The sequence below is a fragment of the Malaclemys terrapin genome, chromosome 8 (assembly GCF_027887155.1).
Source record: "Malaclemys terrapin pileata isolate rMalTer1 chromosome 8, rMalTer1.hap1, whole genome shotgun sequence".
Classification (NCBI taxonomy): Eukaryota; Metazoa; Chordata; order Testudines; family Emydidae; genus Malaclemys; species Malaclemys terrapin.
Window position 1 is genome coordinate 39,734,716 of NC_071512.1, and position 14,803 is coordinate 39,749,518.

The 14,803-nt window shown below is 47.1% G+C and overlaps 1 protein-coding gene across 3 annotated transcripts in view; it reads left to right on the forward strand.

The window, feature by feature from the left end:
• Positions 1–14,803, forward strand: part of PCDH1 (protocadherin 1) — a 152,151-nt gene that overhangs the window by 74,474 nt on the left and 62,874 nt on the right. For 2 of the 3 annotated variants that reach the window (XR_008445853.1, XR_008445854.1), the window contains exon 5: positions 2,717–2,816. The exons of the other annotated variant lie outside the window; for it this stretch is intronic. The gene's annotated coding sequence lies outside the window, so the exon portion shown is untranslated. The remainder of the gene's footprint in view (positions 1–2,716; positions 2,817–14,803) is intronic. 3 annotated transcript variants of the gene reach the window in all.

A 14,803-nucleotide genomic window follows, 5' to 3' on the forward strand; every position in this document is an offset into this window, starting at 1 on the left:
GGCCTGGTGGGATGGGCCTCAAATCTCTCCTTATTAGTTTCTGGGACAGGGGCCTGAGAGGATATGGCTGGAGTGCACTATGTTCCAGCTATTCTGGGCTGCTCAATGGACTTAGGGGAGCGCAGCCAGACCAAGTTAGAGCAATCTCTAGGACTGAAGTGGCCCCTGAATCCAGGGTGTGCTAAAATGGCATAAAGCTTCCCCTCTGACTGTGGGAATTTCATATAGACCACTTCCTCCCAAAGAGGAGAAACTTTCAGCTTGGAAAAAGGGAAGAAAGGAGAGGTCTGGGGCCTGGCTGATGGGGTTCTTGGGGTCTCTCCCGTATGCTGTGTCATAACCCTTAGGTGAGAGCTGGGTGAGTGGAAGGGACTGTTGAGGGACCTGTGAGGAGGATTCTGATATGACACCATGTCACTGGGGGAGCAATGATTGAGTGTCATCAGTAATGACAGTGATCATGAGAGGATGAAGGCTGTGTGCCTGTGAAAACAGAGGAGGGAATAGGAAAGGAGGAGAGACTGGAGCTGGTCAGAGGAGGAGGTGAAGGAAGGAGAGACAGAACAAGGGACAGATGGGAACACACAGAAGATGGAAACAAGTAGCAGAGCAGAGTTCCCACTGGCAGCATATGGCATTTGCTGGGGAAGATTTTGGTGCAGACACTGAGGCTCAGAAAGAGGAAGTGACATGCTCGGGCTGCAGAGTCAGCAACAGAATCTTGGCCCTGTGCTTTAGCCACATAGTTCTTCCTCTGCCTAGTGAGAGCTGCAGCTGCCTTTAGCCTCTGGGATTCTGACTATTCTGGACTCTTTTCCCCTTCTTGATGATTAATCCTGTTCAGGTCAGTTTCAGCTCCAGCAAAACTGTCACCACGCTGTTGGAGAGACCCCTTGACTAGACAGCAGAGGGAGATAATTTAGGCCCCACTATGTTGTTGATCTCTGAGATAGTCAATTCTCAGCAGGGGAGCAGAGTGCAAGGAGTGAGCTAGACCAGTGGTTTTCAAACTGCGGGTTGTGACCCAGAACTGGGTCACGGAATGTAAGGCACTGGGTTGCAGCCAGCTCCTAGGCGCGGGGCCACAGGGCTCCGCACGCTGTCCCTGCCCCGAGCACCATCAAATGGGAGCCAGGGGAGGCTTGCGTGCCTCCACCTAGGAGCCGGACCTGCTGCTGGCTGCTTCTGGGCCACAGTGCGATCCGCGGTGCCAGGAGAAGCAGGAAGCCCCTGCTGTGCTGCTGACTGGGAGCCACCCGAGGTAAGCCCATGCCCCAACCCCACGCCCCAATCCCCTGCCCCAGTCCTGAGCCCCCCCCAAAACCCAGAGCCCCTTCCTGCACCCCAAACCCCTCATCCCTGGCCCCACCCCAGAGCCTGCACCCCCAGCCCAGAGCCCTGATCCCTTCCTGCACCCCAACCCCTTGCCCCAGCCCTGAGCCCCCCCAACCCGGAGCCCCCTTCTGCACCCCAAACCCCTCATCCCCAGCCCCAGCCCAGAGCCTGCACCCCCCAGCCCAGAGCCCAGAGCCCCCTCCCACACCCTGAACCCCTCATTCCTGGCTCTACCCTGCAGTCCTCACCCCCGCACCCCAACCCTCTGCCCCAGCCCTGAACCCCTCCCACACCCCAAACCCCTCATCCCCAGCTCCATTGGGATGCGGACATCAACAATTATCTTCAACTTGGTCGCCAGAAAAAAAGTTTGAAAACCACTGAGCTAGACCCTAGAGAGGGCAGGGGCACTTGTCCCGGTTAGTGCCCTGCACAAAGGAGGTGCATCTTCTGACTGAAGTACCTGAACATAACTCCCCTAAATAATGAAAATATCAGTCTCTGCTCATAAACTTTTCCCCTACCTCCTATAGTAAGGTGCCTTCACTAACATGCTCACTGTTGGTAAGCACCACACATACGTGCTTACCAACACACACATGCATGCACACACCATGTTCACATACACAACAGGACTGAAGAGATACAGAACTCTATTTTATGGCCACCATCACCTGGCCTGGGTCAAGCTCCCCTCACATGTTAGTCAGGCTCCCCTGTTTCCAGCAGCTGCTGGTACACACACAAACTTGATGCAGTGCAGAAAGTGTGAGAGGCCAGGGCTCCACTGATTCTTCTGACATTAACTCTAGCCTGTCTCTATGTTCTTCAGATTGTCTAACAAAGATAATTATATCAACCGAGAATATGAGGATAGGGTCAAAAATTCTGATCCCCCTAGGTGATACATTGGGTGACTATGGAACCAGGCCAGGGAATCTGTAGCTTGAAAGGTACCTAGTTACACTGCTACCTCACTTCATGATAATTAGCTAGAGAATCCTCTGGTGAGGCTAGCATATTGGGGTCTGATCCAATTTCATAGCTCAGAGTAGTAGTGTGACCCAAATTAAGGGGTCCTATGAAGCAGATATCATTATGACTTTGAATCAACTCATTCAGTTTCTCCAGCTGTCTTCTAACAGTGCCAACTCAATAAGGGCCATACAGGGAAATCTAGTTTTGTTTCTGAGATCTTGGAAGCATAGGCCATTCTTGCTCATAGAATGTGAAGTTAATGCTGGAGAAACACTATTATTAGATCCCACACAGCCCACCATCTGTGGCAGGTGCAGGACTGCACCCTATTGTACGTTTTCTAGAGTTTTGTCTAGTCTAGTAATAAATGTTCAAAATGATGGGTCTTCACCATTTTCCCCAGGAGACTGTTCAAAGCCTAAGAGATCTGATGGGCGGATGATCATCTTTTGAGATCTCTTCTGCTGGAAGGCAAAGTGCATAGTAGCTGTGTCTTTTCTTCTGTAAGTCATCCCTTATTTGGTTACCACAGACACTTTTGGATTCTTCCTTATTGGACACCTCCCACTGTGCAAGTTGCAGCGAAGTTCTGAGTTGCAAAGGCTGCATGAGCCTTTCCAAAAAGATTTAGTAGGTTGTTGAGGGAGATCTCTGCAGTATCTTGGCATTGACATATGCCATCTTCCCTGGTAACCCAATTGATTGGTACCTTTAGTACCTGACCAGGATGTCCCCTACTTCCTACCCAGCATTCTGCAATGCTGTCATCTGGTAGAGTGTGAAATACTGAGCTGGAGGCCCCTGTTCCCATTATATTGAAGATTTGCTCTGGTAAGGAAAGGCTGGGAATTGTTTAAGAACACTTTACTAGATGCCCAAAAAGCCACAATCTCACAATTGAGGAAGAATGCTGAATTGGTTAAAAAACTACCCGGGGATTAGAGGAGAAGAAAAGGCAGCAATAAAAAATTAAATATTTCAAACAAATGGAAAGGGGATCTTGATAGCAACGAATATAAATCAGAAGCTAGGAATTGGAGAAAATTGATAAGGGAAGGAAATGGACACAAGGAGAAATCTATGGTTAGCAGATTTAAGGATAATAAAAAGAAGCTTATTAGGAACAAAAAGAATCCTAACAATGGTATTGGTCCATTACTAGATGGAAATGGTAAAATTATCAATAATAATGCAGAAAAGGCAGATGTTCAATTAATATTTCTGTTCGGTATTTGGGAAGAAAACAGATGATGTAGTCAAATCATATGATAACTCTTTCCATTCCACTAGTGTCTCAGGAGGATGTTAAACAGCAACTATTAAAGTTAGACTTTTTAAATCAGCAGGTCCAGATAACTTTCATCCAAGCGTTTTAAAAGAGCTCGTTGATGAGCTTTCTGTAACATTAATGTTGATTTTAAATAAGCCTTGGAACATCAGGGAAGTTTCTGAGGACTGAAAGAAGGCTAATTGTTGTGCCAATATTTAAAAAGTGTAAATGGGATGGCCCAAGTAATTATAGGTCTGTCAGTCTGACACCCATCCCGGGGAAGATAATGGAGTGGTTGATATGGGACTAGATTAATAAAGGATGGTAATATAATTAATGTCAATCAACATGGGTTTATGGAAAATGGATCTTGTCAAACTATCTTTTTTGATGAGATTACAAGCTTGGTTGATAAAGGTAATAGTGTTGATGTCATATACTTAGACTTCTGTAAGGCATTTGACTTAGTATGGCATGCCATTTTAATTAAAAAAACTAGAACAATATAAAATTAACATGGGCACACATTAAATGGATTAAAAGCTGGCTAACTGATAGTTCTCAAAATGTGATTATAATTGGGGAATAATCATTCAATGGGTGCATTTCCAGTGGGTTCTCACAGGGATCAGTTCTTGGTCCTACACTATTTAACATTTTTATTAATGACCTGGAGGAAAACATAAAGTCATCAGTAAGGCTACGATTTTGTCATGGATATCTTTAGTAAAAGTCAGGGACAGGTCATGGGCAATAAACAAAAAATCACGGAAGCCGTGACCTGTCCCTGACTTTTACTAAAGATATCCATGACAAAATGGGGAGGGAGGAGGGTCCAGCAGCCTGCACCCCGTCTGCAGTGGCTGGGAACTGCAGGGACCCCATTGCTCAGTGGCTGGGAGCTGAGGAGGGGGTCCCCTTGCCGCCCTGTGGAGCTGGAGCTGGGTCAGGGGTCCCCTTGCCGTCTGCAGGTCTGGGAGCTGCGGGGGGGCCCTGCCAGCATCGCTGAGCAGCTCTGGGGTCCCTCTGCTGCCAGCGGCGGTTGGGCAGCTCAGGGGTCCCCACTGGCAGCAATGGCCAGTCAGTTGCAGGGGCTCCCACTGCACACAGCTGCTGGGCAGCTGCAGGAGAGTCCCCTGTGGCCTGCAGAGGCTGGGCTGCTGCAGGGGTCCCCTGCTGCTTCAGCAGATGTTACTGAGCATGCTCAGTTCACTCTTAAGTAGCAAATTCAGTCAGATAGCAGTATTTCACACTACAGACCCTGTGGCAAAAAGGGCTAATGCAATCCTTGGATCCAATAATAAGGGAATCTCAAGTAGGAAAGGAGAGGTTATTTTACCTCTGTATTTGACACATTGTTGAGACTGCTGCTGGAATACTGTGTCCTGTTCTGGTGTCCATAGTTCAAGAAGGAAGTTGATAAATTGGAGAGGGTATAGAGAAGAATCTGGACAATGATTAAATTCGGACAGTTCTCTGGTCTGCATTATGCAGGAGGTCAGACTAGATGATCCCAGTGATCCCTTCTGGCCTTGGAATCTATGAATAAAGGATTGAAAAACATGCTTTATAGTAATAGACTCAAAGAGCTCAATCCATGTAGCTTAAGAAAGAGAAGGTTAAGGGGGACTTGATTACAGTCTATAGGTATCTATGTGAGGAACAAATATTTGACAACAGGCTCTTCAATCTAGCAGAGAAAGTACAACACAATCCAATGGCTGGAAGATGAAGCTAGACAAATTCAGACTGGCATACATTTTTAGTGGTGAGAGTAATTAACCACTGAAACAATTTATCAAGGGCCATGGTGGTCATGTTACCTTTTGACCATGGAATCTATGAATAAAAAACAATGGTCACTAGGGTAAGTCAGAACTATAATAATATTACACACACAAAGAATAGTATTAACATTATTAAGATTGTGAAGCCAAGCACTCAAAGCTCAGTATACTGTGTCCAGTTTTGGGCCCCACACTACAAGGATGTGGAAAAATTGGAAAGAGTCCAGCGGAGGGCAACAAAAATGATTAGGGGTCTGGAGCACATGACATATGAGGAGAGGCTGAGGGAACTGGGTTTGTTTAGTCTCCAGAAGAGAAGAATGAGGGGGGATTTGATAGCAGCCTTCAACTACCTGAAGGGGGGTTCCAAAGAGGATGGAGCTCGGCTGTTCTCAGTGGCGGCAGATGACAGAACAAGGAGCAATGGTCTCAAGTTGCAGTGGGGGAGGTCTAGGTTGGATATTAGGAAACACTATTTCACTAGGTGGGTGGTGAAGCACTGGAATGCGTTACCTAGGGAGGTGGTGGAGTCTCCTTCCTTGGAGGTTTTTAAGGCCCGGCTTGACAAAGCCCTGGCTGGGATGATTTAGTTGGGAATTGGTCCTGCTTTGAGCAGGGGGTTGGACTAGATGACCTCCTGAGGTGCCTTCCAATCCTGATATTCTATGATTCTATGATTCAGGAAATGCCAAATTTAAGGTTGTCCCTATGCATTATGATATAGCGTTCATCAAATCATCACTTGCTATTTTTTCCATAGGAACTCTGCCTTATTTAATATGCAGGATTGAGTCAACTGTTTAACATTTCTTTATCATCTTCATTTGTTGTGAGGACCTCCTGCCTTATTTAATGCACACCATCCAAACCCTGCACTGAATATATAGTTAACAATTGTCTAATGTATTTTCCATAGCACATATCACAGTAGTATGTACACTTCATAAACATTAATGAGTTTATCTTCACAACTCCCTTTTGAGATAGGGAAATATTATTATCCCCATTTTAGAGATTTAGATTGAATATTAGGAAAACTTTCTAACTATAACGATAGTTAAGTACTGGAACAGGTTACCTAGAGAAGTTGCAAAATCCCCATCATTGGAGGTTTTTATGAATAGATTAGTCAAACACATGTTGGGGTTGGTCTAGGTCAGGGGTCGGCAACCTACTGCATGCGTGCCAAACATGGCTGGCGAGCCGATTCTGAGTGCCACGCTGCTGCCCACTTAGAAGAGTAGGAGGAGGGGCGGAGGGGCCGGAATGCACCACGCTGTGTGAAGAAATGGGGAAGGGGGAAGGTTGGTTGCCACAGGATCAAGCTTCTGCCTCCTGCCCCCGCAGGGGAGAGCGGTGGGGAGGGGGTCCCGCCCCCCCGCCCCACTCAGCCCCCCCCTCCCACCGCTCCCCGTTTCTTCATACAACGTGTTGCATTTCAGCCCCTCCTCCTCCCAGAGGAGCAGTGTTGAGCGCAGCGTGCTGGCTGCTCCGTAGAGCAGGCAGAGAGAGGTAGGGACGGGCCTGGGGGAGTGGGGTGGAACAGGGCATATCCCTCCCAGCCCCCTGCCATGAGCCGCTCAGGGCAGAGGGCTGGGAGCACCCCCACGAGCCGAGCATCCCAGCCTTCTGCCCTGCACCTCCCCACCCCAACACACACTCATCCCTCTGCCCTGCACCCCCCACACACCCCTCAGTCCTCTGACCTGACCTTGAGTTGCCCCCAACACCCAGCCTTCTGCCCTGCATCTCCACACACACCCCAGCCCTCTGCCCTGACCTTGAGTCCCCCCAACACCCAGCCTTCTGCCCTGCATCTCCACACACACCCCAGCCCTCTGCCCTGAACCCCCCCACACCCAGCCTTGTGCCCTCAACCTCCACACACACCCCAGCCCTCTGCCCTGAACCCCCCCCACACCCAGCCTTGTGCCCTGCACCTCCACACACCCCAGCCCTCTGCCCTGACCTCGAGTCCCCCCCAACACCCAGCCCTCTGCCCTGAACCTCCCCACACCCCAGCCCTCTGCCCTGACCTCGAGTTCCCCCCCACACCCAGGCCTCTGCCCTGAATCCCCCACCCACCCAGCCTTGTGCCCTGCACCTCCACACACACCCCAGCCCTTTGCCCTGACCTCAAGTCCCCCCCAACACCCAGCCCTCTGCCCTGAACCCCCCCACCCCCCACCCAGCGGGCTGAGCAGGCTGGCGGCGTAAGATCAGCATTTTAATTTAATTTTAAATGAAGCTTCTGAAACATTTTGAAAACCTTGTTTACTTTACATACAACAATAGTTTAGTTATATAATATACACTTAGAGAGAGACCCCTTCTAAAAAAACGTTAAAATGTATTACCGGCACGCGAAACCTTAAATTAAAGTGAATAAATGAAGATTCGGCACACCACTTCTGAAAGGTTGCCTACCCCTGGTCTAGGTGTACTTAATCATTATACAGCATGTGGGGAGGAGTACTAAATAACCTCTCTAGGTCCTTTCCAGCCTTACATCTCTATGATTGTACTGACCTTCAAAGTCATCCTTTTCTTGACTAGTGTAACTAAGAAAATCTACCCTCACCCTTCTTATCCCCTATTTTCTTTAACTTGAATGTTCCATATTTAAAAAAAAATAGAAAAAAAGAAAAGCAAAAAAAGGAAGACCCCTCCTCCTCCTCCCCCTCCCCCGGACATCTCCCTGTACTGTAGAGTGAGGTTGCTTTGTGCCAGTGTGACAGACTCTAAACCCTGTCTGTCCTGTGATGGCCTCATGCTCCTCATTGACAGACATAGCCATTGCCTCTTCTGTCTGGGGGAGACCCTATCCCAGACATGTGTTTGGTCTGTTTCCTCCAGGACCAGCAAGGTCACGGACTTGCTGCTCAAGATGCAATATGCTGGAGCAATCCTGGTGGGTCACGTCAGACCTAGAGGAAATGACAACCATGAAAGCAAGGCTGAAAGAGTTGGCATCAGTCAGCACTCCCTCCACACCCCTGGATTGGGTGGTGAGAAAAGGCAATAAACAGAGCACTTTTGAAATTGTCACCAACAACTTTGGTGTCGACAACCTCAGCACCATTTTCCTTGGCACTAGCAACCAGAGGACTCATGGCATGACAGCCTTGGCATCAGCAATCTCAGCACTGGCAGCCTAAACATCACAGTCAATATATACATCCCCAGTCACAGAAGGGAGGCACCAAGAGACAATCCCCCATGGAGCATAAACTGCTTCAAACAGCAAGTAGGACCATCCCACAAAGAGGATGTAAAACATCACTTCTCTAGGGAGACAGCCTCCAAGTTCTCTGCCAAAGCAGAAACTGTTCAGGGTGGAGGAGCCTTGGTACTGACCATGGTACTAGTATCAGCACCCACAACCAAACTGGGGAGGAATAGCTCAGTGGTTTGAGCATTATCCTGCTAAACCCAGGATTGTGAGTTCAATCCTTGAGGGGGCCATTTGGGGATTTAGTTGGGGATTGGTCCTGCTTTGAGCAGGGGGTTGGACTGGATGATCTCCTGCGTCCCTTTCAACCCTGCTATTCTATGATTACAGGCCAGAGATACATCCCTGCAGAGGCCACTACCTTCCCTGCCCCTAAGCAGTGATTGGCACTGTACCTAATGCAAAGGACACCTCACCTCATGGCACCACTGTCCAAAGAGGGCTACTCATCCTTGCCAATTTACTCCTTCTCCCTGGCATCAAAGATGCCTCTCTTCTGCCTTCAGAGACTGATTCCAAGGACAGTACAGAAGTCCTTTCCCCAAAGCTCTGCCTCAAACAAGATGGGATTGGCACTGAGCTGACCTGACTAGCCTCAACTGAGCCAGACCTCTGTTGCGTTCCACGTTGGCCATACTAGCCTTACTGGGGTCCATTATGCCATTTGCTCCAGAGCAGATAGACCTCTAATGCATCCAAAAAGAGGAGGAAATCCTGCTATTCAACAACTTAATTGGCCAGACCTGATGGAGTTAACAGAAGGTCAGCAGCCACCCCATCTCCACCCAAAGGAGTCATCTTCATTGCCTGATGAGGCAGTAACACCAGTCCCTACCCCAGCGGTCGATGACTTGAAAGCATTCCAGGATCTTCTGTATCACCATGCAGAGACCATGAACATCAAAACAACAGTCAAACAAGAGACGTTCCACACGTTGTTGGATATTCTCAATTCAACTATTCCAGACAGGATTGCCCTTCCCATCAATGAAGGCATACTGGAGCCAGCCAAGGGACTCTGGCACACCCCAGCCACTCTTCCTTGCACACTAAACAGTTGTAGAAAATATATTGGGTGCCCCCAAAGGACTTTGAACATGTTTAAGCCCCCCCCAAGCCCAGAGTTTTAGTAGTTTCTGCAGTCCAGGAGAAATCCAGGTCTTCAAAAGGTACTCCTAAGGACAAAGACCCAAATAAATTAGACAAGTATGAGGGCAAAGTGTCCTCCTTAGCCTCACTTCAGTTCAGGTAGGGGGAAGACTACTAGGCCTTATTTGTGAAATACAGCTTCCCCACCTGGGAGATGGTCACTCCCGTCTTGTCAAAAATCCCACAGGAGCACAAGAGGGAGTGAAAAGAAATCTTAAAAAAAGACCAAATGTTCATGAGAATGGCATTGCAGGCACCCATGGATGCATCTGATGCAGTCGAGAAGTCGGTGGCTGTGGCTGTCACTATGAGATGGGCTTCTTGGATGCTAGCATCCAGAATATCTCAAGGGGTGTAAGCCACCATCAGGATCTGCCCTTTGAGGGGATGGAACTCTTTAGTCAAAGAACCAATGAGCGGCTCCTGCGCTGGAAAGACTCAAGGGTTGCGTTAAACAGGTATTGTCTGCATAGGAAAACATTTGCAGACATTTCCATTTGTAGCTGATACAGCATGTACAGAGAGAAAAATAGAGACATTTCTATCAAAAACACCTGTAGCTTAGGAGGCTGTTCCTTGAGCTAGGACGCTGAGTTCCAATCTCAATTGTACTGACCCTGAGGCATTTAAGGATGTGCTACCACCCTGCTTTCTTTACAATCAAATTAATACAGAGGTTATACAAGGTCACTTCAGGTACACTTAAGAATTGGGGCCAGGTCTCAAATATGTTAGGCCCAAATCTTAACCACACTGCCTGTCAGTGCCCTGCCACAGCCTGGTGGGAACACAGCGTAGTGGGACACAACACCCTTGTCTGGGCCCTGTCCCTGAGATTGGGAGGGTGGTGTAGGTTCTAGAAACTCCTTACTTTTCAGCACCTCCCCTAAGGCTGGAGTCTCAAAATGGTAACAGCAGCAGGACATGGTGCTGCTGTCACACTTATTGTGACTTTTAGCTACAGGCTAGGGCACTCAGATAGTATGTGGGAGACCTGGGTTCAATTCCCCCTTCTGCCTGATTTGGGTAAAAGGTATTTGAACATGGGTCTACCACATTATAGGAGAGTAGCCTAGCCACTTGGCTATGGGACATCCAGTTCTGGGAATTTTTCTATCTCCCCTGTTGAAGCTGTTCCACTTCGTTTAAATAATTATTGGAGTAGGGACATGAACTTGGGTCACCCGTGTTGTCAGGTGTTGGACTGCATGCATGTATTCTTTCTGCGTGCTGCACTGGCTTTGGCCAGGTAGCCCATACAGCATGTTCTGATGGAACTGCCCATTAAAACCACAAGACTTGGTTTAGTAGCGAAGGCACCCGGCCAGTTTTATTGCCAATGAAGTATGGTGCTAATGCCCCAGCTCAATGGTTACAGGTACCCCAAAACACGTATGCCCGTGACAATGGACCAGCTCAGTGAATGACAGGACTTTCCTAGGCCAGACAGAAACACTCCCTTCGAGGTTTCATTTTGTACATCAATACAAACATGCTACATGTTGCCCCTCTGATGTGATTAGTTACTGCCCCCTGATGTGGGTTGTTACCACCCATTACCTTTTACATGTTGATTCGATCAGAACATCTTTATCCATGACCTTCCTGATCCACTGTCATCCTGACCTTATCTTTAGGAGGGGTCAGCATGTTCCTATTATCTTTAGGGAATGTGTAGGCATTGAGGTGTTCTAGTACCACCCTTCTGGAATGTGTTTGCGTGAGTGCTCTGTGGCTAGCGCCTTGTAGGAATGTGTGTTTTTGCAATATCAGCCCTGTTCTTGCCAGATTCTGTGAGCAGAGCCTGCCTGTAGCTCACAATCTGATTTTGCTTTATATCACCAAAGCTTTGACTGCTGCTGTAGCTCAGGCCTCATACAAGGGCTTATGTTTCAGGTCCTCTTCTTACTACAATGTGTGTTGTAAACCAGGGGTATTCAATAGGCAGACCGCGGGCCAAATCCAGACTGCCAGATGCTTTTGAATGGACCCAAAAATCTTTTTATTTACTTATTATAATTATTGTTGTTTTATTATTTTCTCTGGAATCTTGACTTTGACTATACCATGATCAAGAAATTTGGCCTTTGACAAAAAAATAATTGACTACCCCTCCACTAGGGGGTAGAGTCAGTCATACAGGACAATGAATAGTGTGTTGCTCCCCAGGGGTAACCAGGGTTGTGAGGGATCTCACCACTACTTGCCCTTAGCATGAAACAGACTTATCTGTGCCTGCTGTAGCTCAGCTCCCTGAAACCAACAGCCTCTGACAACACAAGCACTGTCTTCCAGGCCTCCGCAGACCTTGCTGTCTCTGTACAGGTTAGTGACAGGCACACACTGACCCCCGAGTCCTGAGAGCATTCCCTGCAGTTCCCAGCCCTTAACCACTGGATACTGATAGAAATTACCAGGTTTGCTGTCCTCAAAAGAACAGTGTACACACAGTTTGAATATTACAATGCACTGAGATATATTTATAATGAAAACAATCATAAAGTTATTATCAAAAGCTAAGATTTAAGACATAGTGCATAAGCATAATGGAAACAAAAATGGTTACACATAAAACAAAGATTCATAGAGCCTAAACTTACCTTTAACTAGCTAAACCCTTTTCTGAAGTAGTTTGTCTCACCTAAAGCAATCTCCCAGCATCTCCAACCAACCTGGCTGGGATCCCCCTTTCATGAATGCAAAAAACACTTTCCTTTTTGCTTCCTCAGTGTGCCTTCTTCTTATACCCCCCACCCCAAAATTCACTATTTGCCCCCAGAATAAGGGTGACCCCCCTCTCCCCGAAGACCTATTTCCTGGTATGCTGACTTCATGTTGACTTCACATCCTCATGTAGACTTTATATGCACACAGAGCTTCCATTGGGTTGGCCTACAATGCTTAATTTATATGTGACTGAGGCAGACAGGAAAATATACATCCTTTGTCTGGCAGAAACCTGTTTGTCAACCCTGCTTTGATTCAGACTTTAAAACATATTTTCCAGTATATACACATAGTGTCAGTACATAGACATCACAATAGTATTAATAACCAGTATGATCCTGGCTTTCATTTTAGATCTCACATGACATTCTTTTTAGATAAATACTACGAAAGCAGTGTGCTATGTATAGTGAGTTCATCCGTTCGGATGGAGCTGCTGTTACAGAACAGTGAACCCTTGCCAGGTGGCATTGAGGGGTTCTTAGAGTCACAAATACTCAATGGACCAGGGCACCAGTATGAGAATGACTTAGCCTAGTGGTTAGGGTATTCACATGGGACACAGATGTGAAAAACTTCTTCCTTGTTGTGTGGCCATTTTGTTAATCAACCTTCTTTGCTTTTGTTAAAGTGCCCAAAATAGAAATGAAAAATGTTGTGCTTGTAAGAGACGTGAGGCATAGGCAGTCTTGCCTAGCAGTCACAGCTGGACTGAGATCTGCCCACCAGGGATGGGAGTTGCCGGGCCAGAGTTATAGGAATCACAAGGCCAGGTTTCATAAACAAGAGTCAGGGTCAGAGTCAGGATGGGGCCAGAGACCAGAGATCAGAGGTAGTACCAGGTTAGAATCAAGAGGCAGGAATCAGGGTCATCAGAGTTAGCCTGGAGTCAGAGACCAGAGCTCAGGAGACAAGGCAAAGTCCAGCATTGTAGCAGGCCAAGGTCTATGTGGTTGCTTAGACAACTTCCTGAGCCAACACCTAGGATTAAGTAGGGGCACTTGGCCAATCAGAGGACTGCAGGGAACTGTCACTCTGGATCTCGTGGGTGGTACTTCCTGCGATGCCTATTCTCCACAGCGCTTCCTGGCTGTGCCTCTGCAGGGCCTTCTGCTGGTATGGTGGGAATATCAGCCACCCCAGGCTCTGCAGATCTAGGTTTTAGTCCCTGCATCCTTACAAAACTGAGGCAATTGAAATGTTTAATTTCAATCTTACTCAAAATGTTTTGATTTACTGAAAATTTTGAAAATTTTTGTTTTCAGTTTGATCCAAAATAAACCTTTTTTTTCTTTTAATTTTGTAGAATTGCCTGTGAATTTAAAAATCCACTATTTTCCCAGCTCTATTTCTGGGGTTGGGCAGAGTGTAGGCACTGTCAATCTGGCTATGGGCCTCCAGGAACATATTCCAGGTGCCGACCCCATACACCAATTGCCTAGGGCCTGAAACTAGTGCTGGCTCTCCTTAGATTTCCCAAGAGCTAGTGCATGCTCTCAGAGGACAACTGAAGCTGCCAGTCTTCCAGCGTACTGCTTCCCTCTTTGGGGACTACATGAAGTGTAAGCAAGTAACACAGAAACACTGCAAAGGAATTTCTAAATACATACACACACAACTCTTAGATAGCCCAAGAGATATACAAATATCCTGTACCCAAATCCCTGTCTTAGTTTCTTCACTCCAAAAGGCCTTTGGGATTTGGTCTGTGTGTTTTCAGGTGGTTCAGGATTCTTCCTCTTCTTTTTCTCCTCTTGCTGAGCCTTGTCAGCTTCTGGTCCTGGTCTTCTCCCCTTTCTCTTGATGGATGGAGGCTTTTATTTATTTATTTTTTATTATTTTTTTTTTAAGGAAGTTGTAGTCCCCTTTGTCAGATGACCAAATGGCCCTGATCCATTGCTTGGTTACCAACCTGCTTGGAAAAATGGGTTCCTCTGGGTGTTAGGCAGCTTATTGTTCTGCTACAGCAAAGTTATTCAACTGTTGATGGTCCTTACCAACTGTCTCATTCAGGGGCAGATCCCAGATGCAAGTTTCCCTCCCCTTCACACAAGAGGAATGATGCAAGGATATAGTAAAAGTCAAACATAAGCATATAAACATACTGAGAGTTTATAAAATCAAACTGGAATCCATGAGTTCACACAGATAGATTCCGAGATTTTCACAACCATACTTTTAACTCACAAGAACACAATTGGTAGAATTGTTCTATTCCCACCACCTAAAAGGGATCCCCAAGTGTGTAAAGCCCACTTCTATACATTCATTTCCTTATATCCACTCCCAGGTAAAGTGCAACTTCAGAATAACTTTCATCACCTT